This window comes from Sylvia atricapilla, chromosome 2 (assembly GCF_009819655.1).
Source record: "Sylvia atricapilla isolate bSylAtr1 chromosome 2, bSylAtr1.pri, whole genome shotgun sequence".
NCBI classification, from domain to species: Eukaryota; Metazoa; Chordata; class Aves; order Passeriformes; family Sylviidae; genus Sylvia; species Sylvia atricapilla.
In genome coordinates, this window is record NC_089141.1 from 54,527,272 (window position 1) to 54,545,442 (window position 18,171).

Genomic DNA, 18,171 nt, shown 5'->3' on the forward strand with positions numbered 1-18,171 from the left:
AAGTCCTTTAAGGGTGATTGTGGGGTTTAGCTTTTTTGACAAAACACAGGTGTATTTTTATATTTCTTTTTCAAGTCAGTTGGTGAAAAGATCTTTCAGTTCTCAGAAGGGATAAAGCTCTAGAAAATGTTGATTTTTTTTTTCATCGAAAATCATTTTAGCTCATAAGCTATTCGTTCCTTATCTTGATGGGAAAAAAAAAAAAAAAGATCAAATTTCCAGATCAATAATGTTGAAAACAACAAAAGCAACAATCATCCAGGATCCACGTTGTTTTCTGATGCAATTTTATATCTCTGAGCATTTCCTCATGCTGTAAATACCAGCCTGACTTGCACTCAGGCTTCAACCTCACATCTAGCAACAGCAGAAAAAAATAGGGGCTGTTTAAATGCAACAAGGCTTGGAAAAACCAATTTTTTAAAAGTGCCAGCATGTCTAAACATTGAAGGAAAATATTGAAGAGTACCAGTGTGCTTCCAGTTTGTCTCTTGCTGAGTGTTTTTACTATTGAATAATCACATCTTCCATTGCCTAAAGCAGTGGTTCATTGTATGTAATGTGTGCTTCAAGGCATTAAAGTAAAAAAAAAGATTGAAATTATCTGGAGGAAACCAAATCACTTTATTTCAAAGACAAATTAGATTGATCTGTCTTACCATTCTCCATAGATTTCATAGTGTTGAAGTGGTATCAAGCATTTTATATATTATAGCAATTTGCATACGTTCATTAAGCTGTGCTTTATAAAGCTCTCTGACAGAGGCATTTGATGAATCCTTCTGTGGACTGCATAGCTGCTTTATGTGGGGCAATCTGTTAAATCATGCCTTTGTCCTTCAGTTTGTCAGAATCAGTAAGTGAAGCAGATGTTAGTAACCGTGGGAGAGTTTGGGGTTTTTGGTGTTTGCAGAATATGGGATAACTGTGAAGGGCATAGTGTGTTTGTAAAAGTGACAGCTGGTGTTATTAAAGATAGAAAGTCTGCTACAAGTGAAAACTTTCTCTGGCATCTTTTAGCAACTCCAGGAGGTTTTTTGGAACAGTCAGGTGGGTGGTCAATTCTAAAATAAACACTGCTAATATTATGCGCAGCAAATTGTGTACTTGTACTTAACATACAATTGTTCTTATCTTTGGTTGCAAATGTTCAGTCACAGAGCTATCTCAGCCATGCAATAATTCATAGCATTTCTTTGTGAATATGTCATAAGAAATTCTCAGGTCAACAGTCCCCTGAAATGTGTCTTTAAGAAATGTAATTTCATGCATTACCGAATTAGTAGGGTTTTACACCTGGTCATTTTGAAGGTTACCTTTATGGCGCAAGTTTTACAGGACCTGACAGTTCAGACCCTGGAATCTTTACCTGTTGTCAAGGTCACTTGGCTGAAGATGTTTCAGCCAGAGAACAGCATACATTTAGGTGGTTAAGGTGCTACATCTGATGGGTGGTTATTCCTGTCGAGATGTGGTAAGATGAGTGCTTCATGTCAACTGCAGAGGCCTGGCAAGTGAAGGGAAAATGGGCAGTCATAAATTTACTAAGAAATGAAGGTGATAAATAAGAGGGAAAACATAGCTTAGGGGGTGCCTCAAGAGAGCCACCAGAGGTGGAGGTGCTGATCTCCCTTCTCTGGGGACCAGTGACAGGACACAAGGACATGGAATGAAGTTGCAGGGAAGTTCAGATTGGGCATTATGAAAAGGTGCTTCACTGAGTGGGTGAAGTCACTGGAACAGGCTCCTCAAGGAAATAATAGTCATGGCACCAAGCTTGTCAGAATCCGAAGAGTGTCTGGACAATGCTCATAGTCATTTGGCCTAGCTTCAGGTAGTCCTGCAAGGAGCAGAGAGCTGGACTCAGTGATTCTTGAGTGCCTTCTATGGGTGCCTTCCAACTGGAGATTTTCTGTGATTCTATGTGGAAAGATTGTTACAAGGCTATCTGATGAAGAAGTAGAAAAAAGGAAGGACATACTGTAGAGAATAAAGGGTAAACTTCAGCCACCTTCTGATCTTGCAGATTTTTATTGGTACTATCTAGTAAGTAGCTCCCACTCATTTTAGAGGTGGTATTTGGCTGAGATTCACTTTAATGACATTCTCTTTGTGATTATGCATTATTGTGGAAATCTCTTTTGGGGAATTGAGTAGGAGGTGCAAAGGGTGGAGATGTAGTGATGTTACTCGTGCCTGTGTGATTGAATCTGAGCTTCTGAGCTTGGCTTGTCTGCAGCTGACATCAGCAGCAGGAATGGTTACACAGTGCGTAGAATAAATAATCCTAGAAATTCTCATGTTTGTAGTGATTGCCTGAAAATATGTAGAGAAGACCAGTGAGGGATTTCTGTTGTTCTTGCACATGAAAGTAGGCAGTAGCTACAAATCAATGAACTGTTGCTTTTGTAAGAAGAATTGGCAGAATCTTTCATGCTGTTGCTGGATAAAAAATTCTACTACTTCTGTTCCTCAGAGTGAGTTTTATCTTTCTGTCTGATTATCTTGCAAAAAATGAGCAGTGAAATAATTATCCATGCTGATATTTACATTTCATATCTCTGCTTGAAAATTTCTGGCTTACATAAGGGAACAGAGGGAGTCCAGGACTTCTTGAGTGGGCTGATCCTTTGGAGAAGCAAATGTCTGCTCTTCAGCTGGGACACATGGGTGCTCCCAGACAGGTGACCACTGATGCATAGTGGGCATAGACAATTCTATAACTGATACTATTTCCCTTCACTGGGAATCATGTTGGGGGGTACCAGTAGTACAGCTGCTGTGGAAAGCTCAGGAAAAATCTCTGTGGAAAGAAAAGAGACAAGACTTTTTCTAATATAGGCTCTTAATTACCTTTAAGAACTGTGGCTGTGTGGCAGTCCTGTGTGAAATGGTGTTTCTTGTTGCAGAGTGCCAAGTTGCCAATAATGTCACAGAAATGCTCAATAAAGCATATACTAATGATGATGATTGTCCAGAACAGAGATCAGACCAAGTGTATTTGGACACATGAACTTTCTTCCCTTTTTTTATTTTTCTTTTTTTTTTTTTTCCTCTCCTTTGTGTCTTTCCTTAGTCTGGTGAGCCTGTTTCTTTCTACTGCTGCATCTTCTTCCTTTTTGCTTTGTTAAGCACACCAGATTTAACAAATGCATTATACTCAGGGTCACTGTGTGAGAATCACCAGGAAAATTTACAGAGACTCTGGGACTACTTGTGATTAGGTGTTATATGTATCCTTACAAGAATGTGCATTCAGAATTTCACACCTCTAACAGAACTGCCGTGTTCAGCATTTTAGGACATTAAAGAAAAAATGCACTTAATACCCTTGATTTTTTTGTGTGGTTTCCCTATGCATGTTACTATTTTTGCTTGTTACAAGGCAGAATACTGCTTAAATGTACGTAAGGATGCTTGTGGTTTCCTAAATAATTTATATTTTCAGATATGCCACTGGCAGTTTTTCATACTCAATGTATTGGCTTTGTTTTTTCATTGCAAATGATTATATCAAAAATGCTATGTGAAAATTTTGTTTTTTTTTTTTTTTTAATTTTTGAGTTTTCTACTAATTTTGAACTTGTGTAGAAGTTGCTTAAGAATCTATACAATATTATATACCTTAAATGTAATCTGCTATAAATAACCATACTATCATTGTTATCACCCACAACATTTCTCAGGTGATGGACAGCTTCAGAAGGACTGGCTCATAGACTCATTTCTAAGTAGTATTTTGCTTTTTTTTTTTTTTTTTTTTTCATTTTATATGCTTAAGCCATATACTTTTAATGACTTTACATATATTTAATCTTTTTTTTTATCAGAGTTTGGATTCTGAACTTGAAGCAGTTCTTCAAGATTATATGCTTCTTGAAACTCAGAAAGTATCTGCAATAAATAGGTACGTGTAATGGATACATTCGTGTTTTGTGTTGGATGGTTTGGACCGTGTGAGTTTTGTTGACAGTTTAATGCGGAGTTTCTTACAGCTCTTGATAAATCTCAGTTGCTGTGAAAAGGACAGTGTGATGGATCTTTGCAGGCTGAATTTTCAATAACACGCGGTTATTTAGGGCAGAAATTTGGAAGGTCATGACGTTCACAGTCGCTCAGAGATAAATGTTTAGCCAAACCCACAAACTGAACTTCAGAGTAAACAAAAAGGTGGGTCTCCACAAGCAAGTAAGAAGTTTTGAAGGTAAAATCAGTGAGAGAAAGTGGCTCTAATCTTGATCCCTCCATTCTGAGGCTGTGCTTCATCTGCTTTACATCTGTGTTTCCTTTGGGGTTTTTTTTGCAACTGTTGAAGGTAATAAAGGTATGAATATAACTAAATATGAGAAAGAAATTACCTTAAAGGTTGAAAACTTGGGTACATTGAAATTCTTGGAATTTTTTTTCTTAAGTGTTTCAGTGAAGCTCACATCTCACCTCAATAATTTACAGAAAATATTCAGGCAATTTCAGAAATACATTCTTGCATATAACAAAGCAATTTTCAGGTGATTTCTTTTTTAAAAGCCAGGTCACACTTTATGGTTCCTGAAGCACTGCTGAACTCCTAGCAATGGAGAAAGATAAATGAGAGAAGATTTAGAAGTTCTTATTCTTTCCAAAGAGTTCATAGACCTAGGCAATTTTTTTGAGATTCAGTTCAGTTTGACGATTTTTTGAGATTCAGTTCAGTTTGACGAAGTGGAAGATTTCTTGAATACCTGGATGTAACAGTTGGACTTACCTCGATTTGTGTGAGGAACTTTGAAGATATTTAAAAATGGTAAGAGATTAAATGCTTATGCATGAAATTCACAAAAATGGAATTTTGCACTAAGTTGCTTATTCTGTAAAAATTTGAATGCAACATATCTTCCTAGCGTGCTTCACCCATAGGTCTCAAGGTATTTAGCAAAAGCTGGAGAAAAAACATTGTCTCTAAGTTATGTATGGGGTCAGGTGCCTGCCTGGGTCACCTAATGTCCTACTACTAGAGCTCCTGGATGTTCAGGCCTCTGTCTAGGCCTGTCAGAGGATCCCATGTCTAATCATCCTTTCAGAGTATGTGCTAAAGGTCAATGTTTCTGATGTTTGTTTTCCTAATATTTCTTATATCTATTGATATTTCCTTACTGCTCTCTTTTGTGATACATTTCTTCACTCTCATTTACTCTGCTTTTTTTTTGTACTATGCTTTCTTATTTTGCTTTCCCATGTTTTCTCCACTTCTTAATTCGTTTGCAGTCTCTGGAGATTAGCTGTAGTGAGACCTTACACAAGGAGGAGTTTCAGGAAAAAGAAATCAGAGTGGAATGAGCTTCCCTTTTACTGCCTCTCTGGAGAGCCTGCTGTAAAAGGCAACTTGCTGTCATTCCCGTAAATTTTCTTTTGCAGCCAGCTCTGCTGGGTGTCCCCTTTGTGCCCTCTGAACATCTGTGTTGCAGCTTACGTCTGAACCCGACTGGAGAACAAATGTGTGAACCTGCTTCTTATTTTGAGCAGAAGGCTGCTGCTATTAGTAGGGTACGTGGCCTTGGTTCACCTGCGACCTCTTAATCCCCAGCTGGGAGCGAACCAGCCGTCTGCTTTCTCCCCTCCTGCCAGCCATGCCCTTGTCCCTGGGGTAGCAAGTTTACCTGCTCTCCTCCAGACACTGCCCAGTGCCTGTCGTTTTTCAGCATTCATTTTCTCCCTGAATTTTCCCCAAGATGTCATGCAAAAAGGAAGAAAGAAGTGAGCACTGTAGGAATTTGGTGACATAGCTTACTTTCTGCTGCTCCTGAAAACTTCTCCTTACATGCACACAGTCATGCAGGCACCACCCTTCTGCATAAGCAAGAAATCTTTAAGCCTTGAAGTATTCAGCCTCCAGGGATGCCAGAGCAGAATAGAAAGCTTCATTTGCTAAACTGTGCATAGGAGTTCCAGGAAAAGTTGACAGTGTTTCTGTGCCAGTTTTGGACACAGCACAAGACAGCTCACAGCATAAACTAGGAACTTAACCTCAAACAGACTTGGTTTAAACAATTTTTTACTTTAAAAGGGAAAAAAAAAAAAAAAAAAAAGGTGAAGAACAGGAAGCAGCAGTGCTGCCCAGTTTGCAGAAGTGCTATCCCACTTGGGCGTGCTCAGGAGTGCTTGAAGTACATTGGTGGTGAACTGCAGTCTCTGTGGCATATGCGTGTCTCCAAGAGAAAAAGGAAATCTGTTGTGTCAAGTTGGCTTCAGCTTATGCTCGAAGGGCTGTTGTGACAAGCCTGGAAGGTGCAGAAACTTTTGTGAAAGATCAGGTGTGATAGCAGAGAGTGACTGTAACACCTGGGGGAAGGAAGCTGAGGTATTTGAGGTCAGTCTAAGTCGGCAGCCATCAGCAGGCAAGGGAACACAGCTGATTTAGCAAGAACATGCACCAATTCAACAGCTTCCCTCAAGATATTTGGGTTGGAATGACTCAGAATTAGCAAACCGTCCTGGCTGACATTGCTGAAAAGGCTACTGGACAACTTTGTTTTCCTTTTCAGTAAATGAGCTCCCTTGTGATAGAAGGGTATATGAGTTTCAGAGCTTTTCAAGCCAGATTAGAAAAAGTTGGCCCCTTTCTTTCCAAAACTATCCATCAAGGCAGTCCCAATGCGCCCCAGACATCTTTGGGTGTGTGAATCCTGGGCAGGCAATGGTCTCCCCCATTCGTTTTGTGAATGCACTTGTTACAGAGGGAAGGGCTGGTCTGGCTGATTGTATGGCTGTAAGTGCTGAACAGCAAAAATTTCTAAACAAAAAAATCTGGTCCTCTTTAAACCATGGTGGACAGATATCTGTCTTCCATCTGTGGCAGCCTGTGCCAAACAGCAGAACGGCAGAGTTTGTGTTCCGAAACCTCAGAGGGATAACTAGCACACTCCAACTTTTCTTTTTTTCTAAACTTTGCACAAATCTGAAACATTAAACACAGAAAGTAACATTAAATGTGACAAGCAGGCAGAAACTGGGAAGTTCAGCTGGAAGGGCTGTGCATGGAACAAAGCCCTGGCACAGGGAGGGTGTGGAGTGCCTCAGCGCTGCTGCATGGGCATTGCTGTTGGGTGACAGCAGGCAGAGGTCACCCACTGTGGAGGCAGTCCCTTGGCTGGCTGTCCCCTCCTGGAGAGGCCAAGGGTGTGGCTGATGGTCTTGAAGGCATGTATGGCTCACAGGACCCCTCCAGAGGTGCAGAGTGGCTTACACCATGTTGAGATGTGACACCTGGAAGGAGGACACTGAATACATACTCTATACCAAATAAGCAAATTAGTCTTTAAAGAAAAAGAAGGCATTCTGATCAAACAAAGAACTTTCAGATACTGTCAGGAAATAGTCTGAATTCTGCATTGAGCTTTCTTAAAAACACAAATATTTTACCTCTTCAGAAACACTTTCAAACTGACTTTTTTCTTAGTAGTGTTACCAGGAAAAAGTAATGCATGGATCTTCTATTTTGTAACCACTAAGGAAGTACTTCTCCCTTATCTGACCATTATTTGATAGAAAAGTTTCTCTGGACACATTGCTGGCTTATGTTCAGCTGGCTGTCAACCAGCACCCCCAGGTCCTTTTACACCAGGCAACTTTCCAAACATTTTTCCCAAAGCCTGTAGCATGAGGTTGTTGTGACACAAGAGCAGGACCCAGGACTTGGCCTTGTTGAGCCTCATACAATTGTTCTTGGCCCATCAATCCAGTCCAGATCCCTCAGCTGAGCCTTCCTGCCCTCCAGCAGATCAACATTCCTACCCAACTTAGTGTCCTCTGCAAGGAGACTGAGGGTGTACTTGATCCCCTTATCCAGACCATTGATAATGATATTAAGCAGAACTGTTTAATCGATTAGACTGAGATATTTTGTCTGTTCTTGTTCTTACTTGAGACTGCATCCAAAAAGGACTGCATTGTTTTCAGTGAGCTTGAGTCAGACTCATGGAGCAGCTGGGAAATAAAGCAGGACTGTGCATCAGCCACTGGGCAGTAGCAATTTGCTTTGGTTAGGGGAAGTGTCAGCTTTTAGCAGTTCCCTGTCCATTTTTAATTTGCTTCCCCATCTAGGTGCATTGTGTTTTTAGTAATATGCACCTCTGCTGTGTTGTCGCTTTTATCAATCAAAGTTATTTTGCTTTTCTGACTTGGAGTGGTATTGCAAATGTTTGTTTCCTTTGGCAGAGCTAGGAAAATGTGTGTTTATGATAGGTGATTACAAGGACACCACTTTGGTACCAAAGCAGCTTCTCCTAATTCACTGGAACGGTCATGGCCGAGTCCCGCTGCTAAACATGCTGTATGCTCCCCAGTAACACATGGTGTCAATAATTGAGGATGCCAATAATGGGTGACACAACTGTCAGACTTAAAAAATAAAGCACGAATAAGGAGCTTTGAAATGGTCCTGCTTAAGATTGGTTGCTGTTTGTGACACCATTAATTCTGAACAGGCGCTTAATTCCAAGTGCAAGAAAATGAAGGAAAATGAAGGCACTTTTTCTGCTTAAATGGATTAATAGTTGGGAGTATGGAAGAAGGCAGCAGTCTCCTATGTGAGTGTGTTTTGTCCATGTTACATTGCTCACCTAGCTAGCTGGCTGTCACCTGCAGGGATCATTTCAGTAGACCTCCCAAACCTGCCCTACAGAGTCACTGCCTGTCACTGCGTGCATGGGCTGTAGATGGTAAATGTCCAAGAGGAATTTTTAGCTTAAATACTCAAGAAACCAATGCCAGCAGTGAAGAAAATGGGTACAGTCTGCTGCTGTTGGTTCGGTTATGCTTTTGCTAGAGGAAAATGTTTCCAAATCAGAGAGGCAGGTGCACACTTGTGTGGTGCTTTTTGTTTAGATACTAATGATGCCTCCCATGCATCCCAATGTGTATCCCTATTCACTGTGTGAGGATTGGTTCTGGAATCCTGTCCTGTCACAGAAAGACTGTGTGGTAGCCAAATGTAGCTACATATGAACAAAGTATCCTTATTTTGTCAAGATAGAATACCCAGCACAGAGTATCATAAATTGATCCCTGGAGGAGAGACATAGAATATAAACTGTAGTACTTTGAATATATGTGTGTTATAATCGTATTGAATGCTGTGCAGCAATTTGTATTGTATTACAGCTAACAAAGTATTTTACTTCCTAATAACTAACTGGTGTAAATAGTGTTGCTATTTTCCCCATATTTATAATTACATTAATTGCTTTGTGTATTAATAACAGTTAAGTGTCAGAGCCCAAGCTGTAGCTGCCAGTAATCCACAAGCAACTTGTTTGCATATTCAAAATTCAAAACTGAAGAGCAATTGCCCTTTTTGCTGGTGCATTTCACAGCTCAAATTTTACATAGAAAAGCCTGCTTATTTAGGTAACACTAACTATTGTCATGTTCCATATCAAATCTAGTGCTAATAGAATGTCTTCCAGAAATGAAGAGAGACCCTCTAACAGATCAGAAGCCATCCAATGAAAAGTAAATGAATAGATCACTTTAGTTATGAATTGTGATTTATTTCCAAATGAAGCTAAGTTTTGAAAAAAGATGTTTCCTGCTGTTTAAAGTAGCATTTTTCAGAGCCAAAACTGGAACATCCAAATGCAGTGCAATGTTTTTGTTTTGTAATGTGAGATAATTGGGCTAACAGTGTCACAAAGAAGCATTTGAGGATTGACTAAATTTTTCATACAGAAGCTATTTTTTTGGAAAGTTTCCAGAGAAATAATCGTTCTGCATTGCTATCTTGCGGACTTTAGCAATTTTATTCTTGGAGACAAAAGCAAATTGAGATTTCAGCATAAATCCAGCTAAAGCTTCAGTTGAAGAAAGTAACTTCAGCTTCTAGGGTTTGTTTCTTGTTTGTTTGTTCGTTTGCTTGTTTGTTTTTTAACTTCTGTTTTCTTTGTAGTTATGGTGCTTTAGTTGTGTTGAATTCCTTGTTGGAGGCCAGCATTTAATACAGTTGGTGGTTTTGAAATTTTGCAAACCACTAGCATTTGTGAGGGCAGCAGAGTGAAGAGTCAGTTCCAACTTAATATTGCAGATGTACACTGAATTATCCAGGGAAGAGCAAAGGTTGATTAAATTCACAAAATAAGGTGATTCATAGTTTTCTAAATATGTCACTCAGCCTAAAATTAACTCAATTATTTACCAGTCACACACATGCTAATGAATCCTGACAATCTCAATTGACCTGCTGCAATGAACTTTGCTGTCACCTAATATTATTTCCTCTGTGTTTTCACTGAAAAGAGTGATTGTAGCATTTATCACATGCAAAGCAAAAATGCTCACGGATTTTGTCATTTTTTTTTAATACTTGCAATTCCAGGGCACTAGTAAATTAATTGCATTCAATTAAAGGCCCTTCTTTTTTGTGGAAGTGTTTCCTAAAGTTTAATCCCCCAGAGATTTTACATGTGATAGTGATGAAAGTGGCTGCTTCTAAGGCAGCATCAATGATGCAATTTAAGAAATAAGGTTGAGCTTATCTTTTCATGCAAAATGTGACACTTTAAAACTAGTATGGTGAATAAGATTTAGTATTATTTCTAAAATTAGAATCACCTTGGAAAGCCACTTTTGGTGTGTTACCAGTAGCTATAAGAAATTTGTAAGCTAGCCAAAAGAATCAAAGAGTTTATCTACTTTCCTACTGCAAACAGAAATATAAAATTAAAAATGTGGTTATTCTGGATTTGTACTTGAATTATGGGTAAATCTCCAAAAAGCTGCCCTGGATTATGAAATGGTATCTCTCTTTCCCTTTCCAAGGTTTTTGCCTCAAAGCTTTAAAGAATCCTGGATGAAAATCAACATTGATCCATAAAAGAGACATCACTAGCATCCACATGGGTAGGGCACAGCAGCTGAAAAGATTTCTGGCCCGCGGTTATTTCTGTCAGGAAAATGGAGATAGATAAAGATATAGATATATAATATTTAAAGCTGCTGGGCAATGGTAGGCTTTTTGCAGACAGCTGCATGTTCAGCCTCTTTTGCTAGAATGGTTAAGTGGCTAATTAAGTGGACAAGTCAGGTCTCAGCATACCCTCAGGGAGAAGACTGCTGTGTCTCAGCTTCCTGTGAAAGTTTTGGGAGAGATGGGATTGAGGCTGCAGCAATCTCATTGTGAGATGTGATGCTGGCTCTGAGATTGGCTTGCTAGAACCCATTTTATAGGATTTTACTCGGTGGCTGCCACCCACAGAGAAACAGAAAAAGTTAAAAAAACCCTGAAAATTTCTGAAAAGTGAAACTAACGCATCATATTTAATTGAATTTCTTTCTGGGTAGTTCTAAATTGTTACTGAATTTATTTAGAAATCTGTTTGCTTGATGTTGGGTTTTTTTTTTTTTTTTTTCTCCAACAATAATTTCCATGATTTTCATACTTGATTCATTCAGTGACATCAGCTATGATGACCAAACACTTGTTTCCGTAGTGACAAATTGCAGTGTTACAAGCATGCTTGTATGAATCAGGTAAGAAAAACAGATCACATATAAATGGAGAAAATTTGCTTGCAAAAATAAACCAGAAAGATGTGTTGAAAGTTTGCTGGAGAATGGCTTGGAAATCTAAAAATTGTTTTAGCAGAGTTGCATCTTCAGTTTATCAAAAAGTTCCAGCATGGCTGGTTTTATAGTGAAGCACAAAGGGCTCTGTCCACATCTGGTAACAGCAGCCACCTGGAGAATGCTTAAAGTAGATAAATAACTTCACAAGAAGTGTGAATTAATTTAACTGCAATAAAAAAATATATATAGCTTCTTGCTCATCCTCTAAAATATGACAGTGAGCTCATTGTGATTAAGGTCTATCTCTCTAATAAATTGCATCTTAAAAGAATCTTGAGTGCTTCTCTTTTGTCACAGATACAGTTATGATTCCACTGGGGTGAAGGCCAGGAGCTTGACCACTGAAGATGATGGAGCTGCATCAGGCTTCTGTAAATACAGGGAGATGTGGCTTGTGGCTCTATATGTGCAAAAGGAATATATATCCAAATTTAGGATGCCCCAAATTATGTTATATGGTGTTCTGTATTGTCATGGATTAAAATATATTTTGGGGTGCATGGTGGTAATACCAAAAAGACCCTGGATATATCCAGTGACAATATGAATTAATTCCATTCCCGTCATGACAACTCTCAGTGGGAATATTGTGCCTTGGCTGGGCTCAGACGTTATTTCCAATAAGTATGGAAATAATGGCTCACAGTGCTGCAAAGTGCTGGGAGATCTCCAGGGAAATCTCATCAGATTATGTGATAGGTTTGAAATTAATTCATGTCCCAACTGTATTTACACAATATACAGTTGTCTCTCTGATGGCTTATAAGGAAAGGTAAATGCAACCATCCTAAATCAGTGAGGGGACTTGCTGCAAGATGCTCTCTTGGTAGAGTATAGGTATTTTTCTGAGTTGTACAGAAAGTACAGGCAACTCAGAAAATGGTTATATAACCTTCTTACACTGCAGACTTATTGTTGTCTTGTTTGTAACCTCATTATGCCACATCATCATCTTTCTTGAATTTCTCCTTGCCTCCAGTTCAGTAGACATCAATTTTCACATTGTCCTTTCAAAAATCTGAGAGGAAGAAAACTGTTGAGAAATTTTTGCTTGTGGTGTGGATATGACCCAGCTATAGATTTATCAATTGATATATACATACACCTTTCATTTCTAGATTGCACTTTGGTGGAGGCTTCTTTGTGGCACTATTCTGGCCTCTTTATGGGCTGGTTTGGGATTGTGCCAGGCTTTCCCTGGTCAGGTGTGCAGAACTGTGTCATGTTAGGCCAAAAACTGTCCCTTCACTCTCTTTCCCAAAGGAGCAAAGGATTATCATCCATGAAAGAATGTACATAGCTTCACCATATATGTAAGTAGCAAATATCTCAAGAAGCAAATGACAAATTTTCAAGTCCATCAGTTGAGTTTCTTGAATTCGGCCTCTTCTGGGAGCCATAAGCTAAAAGCTCAACTATGAATCCTTATAAGATTTGAAGCGTGCAGAAAATATGTTCCCTGATTAAGAAGTCTTTAAAGGACTAGGAGAGGAATGGTCTTCTTCAGAGATCTGCTTCTACCCTCAAGTTTGAATACCAGGGCTGAGTGTTTTTGGAGGCCCAGGGCAAAAGGGAAGTTAGGACCATATGCAACGTGCAAGGGCTGCAAACCTGGACTAAATCTTTACTTTTTTTAAAAAACTACATGGCTTTTGACATTGCTTTTGAGAACATGGAAATAAAATGGACATGATACTGTGTATGCTATATCTTCTCTCTCCTCTCATTAATTTAGTTTTATTTGTATCTCTTCCACATTTAGCTTGGAGTCTTTCTTACCTTCCCATTGTAAAAAGGTATTTTCTTCTCCCAAAGGTATTTTCTTTGTTCCTCTATAAATTCTTTGGTTTCCTCAAAGATTCAATGACACAGAGAAGAACCTCTAGGATACTTTCTGTTGACTTTTCTTCTTTCCCAATAGACTGTCTACAGACAGTCTTCTAGTTCTTTTTTCCTAATTTTATGTGCTTGCATTTATTCTTAAGAGAACTCAATTCTCCTTTTCTTTCCAATAGCTATCAGCTGTGGCAGGCAAGCGGTTGATTGGACAACCTACTTTGTGTCTCGATGCATATTGGTTACATTGATGGAAACATTTGGTACAATGGTTTGCTATAAACTCTAATTCTATTTAAAGCTTTTCTCCCCTCCATTTTGATAAGATCAGTGTATCAGCAGTCACATCTGGCACTAGAGTCTAAATGCAACAGATACCTGGCCGCCTTTCATTAATCACATAGAAGAGGAAACAGTAGAAAAACAAAATAATAATTTCTTTCCACTAATACTAATTCTTCCAGATTTCAGTTGTCTTTATCACTTATAAAATCCATCTGACTACATATTACAATCTCCTCCATGTTACCTGATATGTACAATACAAGCACCTTTATTTCTACTTCTTATTATTCATGGTGGATGTATTTTCTGTATAATTAAGGATTGTACTTTTCCCTCATAAGCATTTGGGGAGGAGAAAGGGCTTTATTTTTCTTTGATTTGCTGAGCCAAAGTAGTTGGGACAGAAAGTGCACCATCCAAAGAGCCGTTCACTAAATTCCAATCGATCAGTCATTGAGATGATCAAAAGTGAAACAGATTGGTGATATGCCTGCTGCTGACAGCAGAAATATGAGATGGTGGTGTTACAGCAAGAGGGTCTGTGGAATTGTTATGACTGGTACTGATGTATGAGATAGAAAGAAATCAGGGTGTTTCAATGCTGAGTTTCTAAGTGGCAGTCTAGAGAAAAACAGTTGTTATTATCTATCAGCTAAACTGGTTTTCAATTGAATTGTTTGGGCCTTTTTTAACTTTATGTGCCAAGAAATTAATAATTTGAGTCCCTTTCTTAGTGCTTTCTGAAGCATTGAAAATATGAACCTGAATAGTGTGTGGTGCTTTAAAATTGTGTTTAGCATAGAGGTATTTATCTATTTGTCATGCAGAAGGAAAATTAATAATCTTCTTTGTGCGCCAAAACTTTTATACTGAATGTTTTCTGAAATTTCATTATGTAGAAGCCCTATGGAAGCTGTGCTGTCCAAAACATTTTTCTTTTCATGTACTGTAATGTGTGTTTGTTCAAACAAAGAAATGCTTATCTGTTGAAAAGATAGCAGTGATAAATTACTTCAGCTTTCATGCTTACCTACTGTTTTCCATTTGGCATTAAATTCCTAGTTGAATCCCAGAGGCAGATATATCTGAATTCGAAAAGTTACCTTGATGCCTTTTTTTTTTAGCCAGTCCCTATGTCCCGATGATAAAAAAAGGAAATTTAGTCATCTAAATCATCCTTCTTGTATAGTTTAAATCCCACTAGATATGAAAAGAGTTGCAATTTTCACAATTCTCTCTGAACTATATTAATTTTCAGAGGCTGTACAGGACCTCTACCTTTACTGTCACAACAACAGCACTTTAGATATCAACAGTTTAAATATCAGTTGAATCCAAATAGCGTGCAAATTGAGCTTCCTATACTTACCCTATCTCATTGTGGATAATGCTGCATATGCTCTGTTAATCCTTTTGAAAAATTATTGACTCCTGAATAACTTTCTTTTACTACTATAAATCATATCTTCATGGTATTTTTTTCCTGTCATTGACTTTTAAGTTCAAGGGGCTGTTTTATTTTCATCAGAAAACAAATTTCTCTCTATGCTTAACACGAAATATTCTAGGCTTATGTTTTCCATTTTAATGGAGGTTCATCACTCTCCCTGCCTTCTCCTCACTGAATAAGTGATACTTATGCAATGCACAAGTGGAGCATACAAAACAGAAGAGTAACAAAACAGTTCAAGAAGCTAAAAGGTAACATGATGTAAGTTAGCTGTATTAGCATATCTAATTGTGTAAGAAAAAGAATTTGTGAACTCTTGCCTCATTTGCCAATTTTTACCATGCATCAGTTGATAGAATAATTGTTGTTTCCAAAATGCCTACACTGGCTTTTAAGCAGGAGATGCTGTCAGTCCTAGCTGATTCTTTAGATGAACATCTACATTTTCACTGATCCTTATTTGTTGTCCTGTGGAGGAGTGTAGGCATCTGCTTGGGAAAGAAGTGAAGTTTCTTACATTGCTTTAGAAGGAGAATTTCTTGCCCTGGGATGAACAAATATGCTCTTGACCAAACTCTTCACATCAGTGTATAACAGTTTCTATCTGATTATACATGTACTAAAATAGAATAGTTTGGTGGGAAGGCACCTACAACAGTCGAACTCCGTGACCTCTTCAGGGCTGAAATGTTGATACTGTGCAAGATTGATACTTGATACAAGATATGGAGCATCTCCTTTTGTAAGATAAAATTCTGCTAGGCTCAATAAACTCCTCATTATTAGAATTATTATTAACATCAATACTATTATTATTTTTGGATTCCAGCTGGGTTCTCTGCATTTCTAAAAGGATTATTTTTAGTGTAAAATCCTACCAGGAAAGGTGCACTTTTAAATAATGAAAGTCAAGGACATTAAGTATCTTGCAGAGCTAGCTCTACAGCAAAGGCAGTATTACTGTTACTTCGGGGCCATCAAAATTCAAGCCCTTCACGTGTGGAAGAGCTGTCTGAAAAAAAACATTTTGAAAATGCTACTTCACATTAAAAGTAGCTGGAAAAAATTATCCCCAGGATGGTATTATCTCCATGTAGCCAGTAGTTTAACAAGGAGCTCTTACAGACACATTCCTGCTCTTTAGAAACAAAATCTGTTTTCTGGAGTACATTAGCCTGCAGAGGAGAAGAAACAGAGAAGCTATTAATATGTTTTCCCATTTAACCACAAATGCTCCTAACCCTCACTGAGAATATAGATAGTTCTCTTTTGGCAAGCAAATACCTGTTAAGGGCACTTTTCTGGATGCATTTGTGCTATTCTGTAATCTTGGTGGTCTGCACAAATGGGCAAAATCCCTAGAAAAATGACAGCAGGTGTACATTAATTAAATACAAGAACCACTCTGGCTTGTTGGTAGAAGGGGAGAGCTCACAGCTCACCTCCTGCTAATGGCATGGTTGACTTTCTTTGTAAATTATTCCAGCCTTGCAGTCCTTCACTTTGGTGAGGGCAGGATTTTGGTGGTTGGAGTTACAGTTAGTGTGATTTGGCTACGGTATACCGTCTAAGTTAAAAGAGCTGGAGTGCTGCAGTTATTTTTTTCTAAAGGAAAGATATATGTTTGTATATATGTATTTGATTTTGTTGATAGTATTTAGACTGGGTAATTTGAAATATGAGCAAAGCAGGTAAGATGTATTTTGTGGAGGCTGAGATCATCCTTCCTGTGGAAAATATTTCTGAAATTATTGAATGGTGCATAGAATTCAATCCATGCTATAGATAAAAGAGGCTGCTGTTTAAAAATACTTTGATGAAGTGCTGACACTGTGATATCTACATGGTGTGGTGGATTTCTTTATACTCAAAGTAATCCAAGCCTGTTAAAGACAAGTAAATAACCTCAAATTTTCCCCTTCCCCTCCCTCTCTCTCCTTTTCTTTCCTCTGTATTGCCTGCATTATAAGAATGCAAAAGTCTTTGGTGATCCTTCGTGCATAGCACTACTCAATGTAAAAGTTTTGTGATGATGAAATCATCAAGAGAAAGCAAGAAACCAATTTAGCTATATTGTTATTACCATATTTTAAAAAAGGTAACCTTTGGAGAGGAGAGTTTCAGTAGACTGAAAACGTATCACAGCAGTGAAGCAAGTGCTTTTCTGAGATGGTTATGGGGAAACAAAATATTCTGCCGTCAGTCTCTTGCCCTCCTCCTCCCCCATCCCTAACAGCGGCTCAGTGTTTACTGTTTTTAGTGGCCACCTGCTTCCCTTCAAAATCCTCCTCATGCAAAACACAGTCGTTTCAGAACAGTCATTACACGTTTGGAAGCAGCAAAGCAACTCTCCAAACCCCACTGACTGTGTTGTATAGCAACCCCACTGTAGGCTATTTCTGCTGCTTGGAAGGCTGGTAGCTGCTTGGCAAGCTAAAGAAGAAGCTTCTTCCCAATAACAGTGTTTTTTCTTTTATCCCAGAATGTGGTATTATTTTTCTAGTGGTATGATTAGGAAAGAAAATATATACAAAGCTTAAGAAATATTCCAATGTATTTATAATACAGTATTATGATGGGAATTAAATAAAGTTACTCAAGTGCTTGAGTTCATTCAAGTACTTTGGGTTTTTTTAAAAAGAAATAATTGTTGCATAGAAAGTCTTGCCTGAATAGCAATTATTTGATTAAAAGAATGCTGGCCCAGGTCTTGTGCTTGGCTTTCTATGTGCTTAACCATGCAATCATTTTTTATTGCCGTTGTTGAACCTAGATGGATTTAAATAGGGCTTCTCCCACATAGGTTCTTTAATGATACTTTTAAGGAAGAGAGCACAAGTAAATTGAAATGAAATCCCAAACCCACATCTCAAGGAAGAGGGTGGGACGGGGTGTGAAAGGAACCCTGGAGCTGTCGGAAACGGCAGGAGCAGCATTACGCAGCACGGAGACCAGAGAGCTGGAGTCTTTCTGAGGATGGAAAATCAACATTCTTTCTGCTG

At 38.5% G+C, this 18,171-nt stretch overlaps 1 protein-coding gene and 1 long non-coding RNA gene across 6 annotated transcripts in view; one reads left to right on the forward strand and one right to left on the reverse strand.

Annotated features, from left to right (window-relative positions):
• The window catches only part of ENOX1 (ecto-NOX disulfide-thiol exchanger 1), a 307,210-nt gene that overhangs the window by 20,965 nt on the left and 268,074 nt on the right, over positions 1-18,171 (forward strand). For 3 of the 5 annotated variants that reach the window (XM_066313327.1, XM_066313322.1, XM_066313328.1), the window contains exons 2-3: positions 3,831-3,907; positions 11,425-11,502. The gene's annotated coding sequence lies outside the window, so the exon portion shown is untranslated. Of the gene's footprint in view, positions 1-3,830; positions 3,908-11,191; positions 11,503-18,171 lie in introns of those variants that run through there. The other 2 variants (XM_066313323.1, XM_066313324.1) reach the window with 2 other exon arrangements.
• Positions 3,534-18,171, reverse strand: part of LOC136357776 (uncharacterized) — a 113,248-nt gene continuing 98,610 nt past the window's right edge. Inside the window, exon 2 of the long non-coding RNA XR_010742954.1 lies at positions 3,534-3,568. This is a non-coding gene — a long non-coding RNA (uncharacterized lncRNA). The remainder of the gene's footprint in view (positions 3,569-18,171) is intronic.